Genomic DNA, 5,800 nt, shown 5'->3' with positions numbered 1-5,800 from the left:
GAACATATACCAAGAAGTCAGTGTAAAGGAAATGTGTACTTTAAAGGATTGATTAAAGGAACATTTAAACTATTATTTTCATTATGTAATAATTTCTTATCAGTCAGAACACTGCTGTTTCAACACAAACATGTTCACATGCATCCAAAAACCTCTCAGCACTCAAACACCCACAGACAGGCGGTCGGCCAGGCCGAGACTCGACGGTGTCCTCAGACCCACGAGTCGTGGAGCCATGAACTTGTTGATCCGGTTTAAAGGCATCCGTGTGGTCAAGTAGAAGTCCACTTAGTCTGTGTTGGCATTGAACCACAGCAACTAGCCACCATCAGGTGGACTGGCTCGTCCTCGTAGGACTCCTCCTGCAGCCTTGAGGGGAACACATGAACATTCAGTTGCGGTTTCAGTAGTTCTTCCTGTCAGGCTCCTGGTAGAACAGTTCTGAAGTATCTTGTACTTGTCTTATCTGGAACAATCTAACAGCCTAAACTGTTTACAGTGGTATAAAGGAGCAAACACACAAGTATAGATTAGGACTCAAACTAGATTTATTTTAGGAAACAAATTTACTTAGAGGCATTTGTTCACACATGTGACTAAACAGGAGACCGATCAATAAGTTTTGAGGTCTTCACTCTGTAGGTTGTTTGTTGGTGAGACTCTTGGACCGCCATCAGCTGGGGTGGATGTTTGATGGTCTTCCTCTCCAGTGCCAGATGATTCATCCGTGAATTCAGCAGCTAAAGACTGAAATGTGCATGAACGTGTTACGTCAAGATGCATCTGTGAAAAAAAAACAACAAAAAAAAAACCCAGCTGTGAGTGAAGGCGGCCCAGGAACAGCAGTAGGGGCATTATGATCAACCCAGTGCCATGACTGAACACCATCCCAAAAAAAAATTAAGATCGGCCCTCGCCACCCAAACATCAGACCGGCCCACTGGGAATTATCACGGTGCTCCCGATTATCCACCCCGGGCCTGTTTTAGTATGTCGTCCAAAATATGACCAAAAACATCATAGATTAGTATGTCATCCAAATGTGAAAAAAGTCATAGTTTATGATGTTGTCCAAAATGTAACAAAAAAGTCATAGTTTAGCCTGTCGTCCAAAATGTGACAGAAACGTCATAGTTTAGTATGTCGCCCAAAATGTGACAAAAAGCATCGTAGTTTAGTATATCATCCAAAACGTGACAAAAAGGTCATAGTTTGGCATGTCGTTCAAAATGAGACAAATACATCATAGTTTAGTATGTTGTCCAAAATATGACAAAAAACGTCATAGTTTAGGATGTCGTCCGAAAATGGACAAAAAAACCGTCATTTTTTTGTCCGAAAAGGGAAAAGAATGTCATAGTTTAGTATGTCATATAAAAATGGACAAACAATTTCTTAGTTTAGTATGTTGTCTGAAAATTGAAAAAAAAACATCATTTTTTGTACGAAAATGGACACAAACGTCATAGTTTAGTATGTCATCTGAAAATGCCAAAAAAACGTCATAATTTAGTATGTCGTCCGAAAATGCCAAAAAACGTCATAGTTTAGTATGTCGTCCAAAAATGCAAAAAAAACGTCATAGTTTAGTATGACATCTGAAAATGGACAAATAACTTCATAGTTTAGTATGTCATCCGAAAATGGACGAAAAAATGTCATAGTTTAGTATGTCGTCAATGAACGTCATGGTTTAGTGTCAGCCAAAACAGGACCAAAATATCATGGTTTAGTATAAAAAGTTGTAGTTGGGGTGCCCGTATAGCTCAACGGGTTAAGCAGGCAACCCATGTACAGAGACTGGTCTCCGACGTAGCGGCCTGGGTTCGATTCCTGCATGTCTTCCCACGTTCTCCTTCTGTCGTCCGAAAATGTCATAGTTCATTATGTTGTCCGAAAATGGACAAAAAAATGTCATAGTTGAGTTTATCGTCCGAAAATGCCAAAATAGGTCATAGTTTAGTATGACGTCTGAAAATGGACAAAAATGTCATAGTTTAGTATGTCGTCCAAAACAGGACAAAAAACGTCATGGTTTATTATGTCCTCCAACAATGGACAAAAAGCGTCATTTTTTGTCCAAAAATGGAAAAAAATGTCATCGTTTAGTATGTCACCCGAAAATGGACAAAAAACTGTCAAAGCTGAGTACATCGTCCGAAAATGGACAAAAACGGCACTGTTTAGTATGTCATCCAAAAATAGACAGAAAAACGTCGTAGTTTACTATATCGTCCGAAATTGGACAAAAACGTCTTTTTTTGTCCGAAAATGGACAAAACGTCATAGTTTAGTACGTCATCCAAAATGTGACAAAAAGCGTCATAGTTTAGTACGTCGTCCAAAACGTGACAAAAAGGTCATAGTTTGGCATGTCATTCAAAATATGACAAAAAACGTCATGGTTTAGTATGCCCTCCGACAATGGACAAAAAACATCATTTTTTGTCTGAAAATGGACAAAAAAAACGTCATAGTTTAGTATGTCGTCCGAAAATGGACGAAAAAATGTCATAGTTTAGTATGTCGTCAATGAACGTCATGGTTTAGTATGTCAGCCAAAACAGGACCAAAATATCATGGTTTAGTATAAAACGTTATAGTTGGGGTGCCCGTATAGCTCAATGGGTTAAGCGGGTGACCCATGTTCAGAGACTGGTCTCCAACATAGCGCCCTGTGTTCGATTCCTGCTTGCGGCCCTTTGCTGCATGTATTCCCACGTTCTCCTTCTGTCATTCGAAAACGTCGTAGTTTATTATGTTGTCCGAAAATGGACAAAAAAATGTCACAGTTTAGTTTGTCATCCGAAAATGCCAAAATAGGTCATAGTTTAGTATGACGTCTGAAAATGGACAAAAATGTCATAGTTTATATGTCGTCTGAAAATGGACAAAAAACGTCATGCTTTAGTATGTCATCCAGAACAGGACAATAAACATCATGGTTTAGTATGTCAGCCAAAACAGGACCAAAATGTCATGATTTAGTATGGTTTAGTATAAAAAACATCTTTGGTGGGGTACCTGTATAGCTCAACGGGTTAAGTGGGCAACCCATATACAGAGGCTGGTCTCTGACACAGTGGCCCAGGTTCGAATCCTGCTTGCGGCCCGTTGCTGCATGTCTCCCCCCACTCTTCTTCTGTCATCCAGAACGGAACAAAAAACATCATAATTTAGTATGTCGTCCAAAACAGGACAAAAAACATCATGGTTTATCATGTCCTCCAACAATGGACAAAAAGTGTCATCTTTTGTCCGAAAATGGAAAAAAATGTCATCGTTTAGTATGTCGTCTAAAAATGGACAAAAAAAATGTCATAGTTTAGTATGTCGTCCGAAAATGGACAAAAACGTCATAGTTGAGTATGTCACCCGAAAATGGACAAAAAACTGTCAAAGCTGAGTACGTCGTCCGAAAATGGACAAAAACGTCACAGTTTAGTATGTCATCCGAAAATAGACAGATAAACGTCGTAGTTTACTATATCGTCCGAAAATGGACCAAAAACGTCCTTTTTTGTCCGAAAATGGACAAAACATCATAGTTTAGTATGTCGTCCAAAACGTGACAAAAAGGTCATAGTTTGGCATGTCGTTCCAATTATGACAAAAAACGTCATGGTTGAGTATGCCCTCCGACAATGGACAAAAAAACATCATTTTTTGTCTGAAAATAGAAAAAAATGTCATAGTTTAGTATGTCGTCCAAGACAGGACAAAAAACGTCATGGTTTATCATGTCCTCCGACAATGGACAACAAAAGTCATTTTTTGTCCGAAAATGGAAAAAATGTCATCGTTCAGTATGTCATCTAAAAATGGACAAAAAAAGGTCATAGTTTAGTATGTCGTCCAAAAATGGACAAAAAAACGTCACAGTTTAGTATATCGTCCGAAAATGGACAAAAAACGTCATAGTTTCATATGTCGTCCGAAAATGGACGAAAAAATGTCATAGTTTAGTATGTCGTCAATGAACGTCATGGTTTAGTATGTCAGCCAAAACAAGACCAAAATATCATGGTTTAGTATAAAAAGTTGTAGTTGGGGTCCCCGTATAGCTCAATGGGTTAAGCGGGCGACCCGTGTACAAAGACTGGTCTCCGACGTAGCGGCCTGGGTTCGATTCCTGCTTGCGGTGCTTTGCTGCATGTCTTCCCATGTTCTCCTTCTGTTGTCCGAAAATGCCAAAATAGGTCATAGTTTAGTATGTCGTCTGAAAATGGACAAAAAACATCATGCTTTAGTATGTTGTCCAGAACAGGACAATAAACATCATGGTTTAGTATGTCAGCCAAAACAGGACCAAAATGTCATGATTTAGTATAAAAAACATCATAGGTGGGGTACCTGTATAGCTCAACAGGTAAAGCGGGCGACACATATGAAGAGGTTGGTCTCTGACGCAGCAGCCTGGGTTCAAATTCTGCTTGCACCCATTTGCTGCATGTCTCCCCCCACTCTTCTTCTCTCATCCAGAATGGAACAAAAAAACGTCATAGTTTAGTATGTCGTCCGAAAATGGACAAAAACATCATGGTTTATTATGTCCTCCAACAATGGACAAAAAACGTCATAGCTTAGTATGATGGACAAAAACATAATACTTTAGTATGTCATCCAAAACGTTACAAAAAACATCATGGTTTATTATGTCCTTCGACAATGGACAAAAAAAACGTCATTTTTTGTCCAAAAATGGAAAAAAATGTCATCGTTTAGTATGTCGTCTAAAAATAGACAAAAAAAGTCATAGTTTAGTATGTCGTCCTAAAATGTCAAAAACGTCATAGTTTAGTATGTCGTCTGAAAATGGACAAAAAAATGTCATAGTTTAGTATGTCATCTGGAAACACCAAAAAACGTCATAGTTGAGAATGTCACCCGAAAATGGACAAAAAACTGTCAAAGCTGAGTACATCATACGAAAATGGACAAAAACGTCACAGTTAAGTATGTCATCCGAAAATAGACAGAAAAACGTCGTAGTTTACTATATCGTCCGAAAATGGACAAAATAAGGTCTTTTTTTGTCCGAAAATGGACAAAACATCATCGTTTAGTACGTCGTCCAAAATGTGACAAAAAGCGTCATAGTTTAGTATGTCGTCGAAAACGTGACAAAAAGGTCATAGTTTGGCATGTCGTTCAAAATATGACAAAAAAACGTCATGGTTTAGTATGCCCTCCGACAATGGACAAAAAACATCATTTTTTGTCTGAAAATGGAAAAAAACGTCATAGTTTCATATGTCGTCCGAAAATGGACGAAAAAATGTCATAGTTTAGTATGTCGTCAATGAACGTCATGGTTTAGTATGTCAGCCAAAACAGGACCAAAATATCATGGTTTAGTATAAAAAGTTATAGTTGAGGTTCCCGTATAGCTCAATGGGTTAAGCGGGCGACCCATGTACAGAGACTAGTCTCCGACGTAGCGTCCTGGGTTCGATTCCTGCTTGTGTCCCTTTGCTGCATGTCTTTCCACGTTCTCCTTCTGTCGTCCAAAAAACGTTGTAGTTCATTATGTTGTCCGAAAATGGACAAAAAAAGGTCATGGTTTAGTATGTCGTCCGACAATGGAGAAAAAACTTCATTTTTTGTTCAAAAATGGAAAAAAATGTCATAGTTTAGTTTGTCGTCCGAAAATGCCAAAATAGGTCATAGTTTAGTATGACGTCTGAAAATGGACAAAAATGTCATAGTTTATATGTCGTCTGAAAATGGACAAAAAACGTCATGCTTTAGTATGTCATCCAGAACAGGACAATAAACATCATGGTTTAGTATGTCAGCC

At 38.5% G+C, this 5,800-nt stretch overlaps 1 long non-coding RNA gene across 1 annotated transcript; it reads right to left on the bottom strand.

The window, feature by feature from the left end:
- Window positions 1–530: 530 nt before the first annotated feature.
- On the bottom strand, window positions 531–5,000 carry LOC127534302 (uncharacterized). Its single transcript, XR_007942324.1, has 3 exons — window positions 4,354–5,000; window positions 3,025–4,219; window positions 531–783 (listed from the first exon to the last, which is right to left on the bottom strand). It is a non-coding gene; the product is annotated as an uncharacterized LOC127534302 (long non-coding RNA).
- Between the last annotated feature and the right edge of the window lie 800 nt (window positions 5,001–5,800).

The sequence above is a fragment of the Acanthochromis polyacanthus genome, chromosome 6, assembly GCF_021347895.1.
Source record: "Acanthochromis polyacanthus isolate Apoly-LR-REF ecotype Palm Island chromosome 6, KAUST_Apoly_ChrSc, whole genome shotgun sequence".
Lineage (NCBI taxonomy): Eukaryota > Metazoa > Chordata > Actinopteri > Pomacentridae > Acanthochromis > Acanthochromis polyacanthus.
This window is presented reverse-complemented; position numbering and strand designations above follow the sequence as displayed.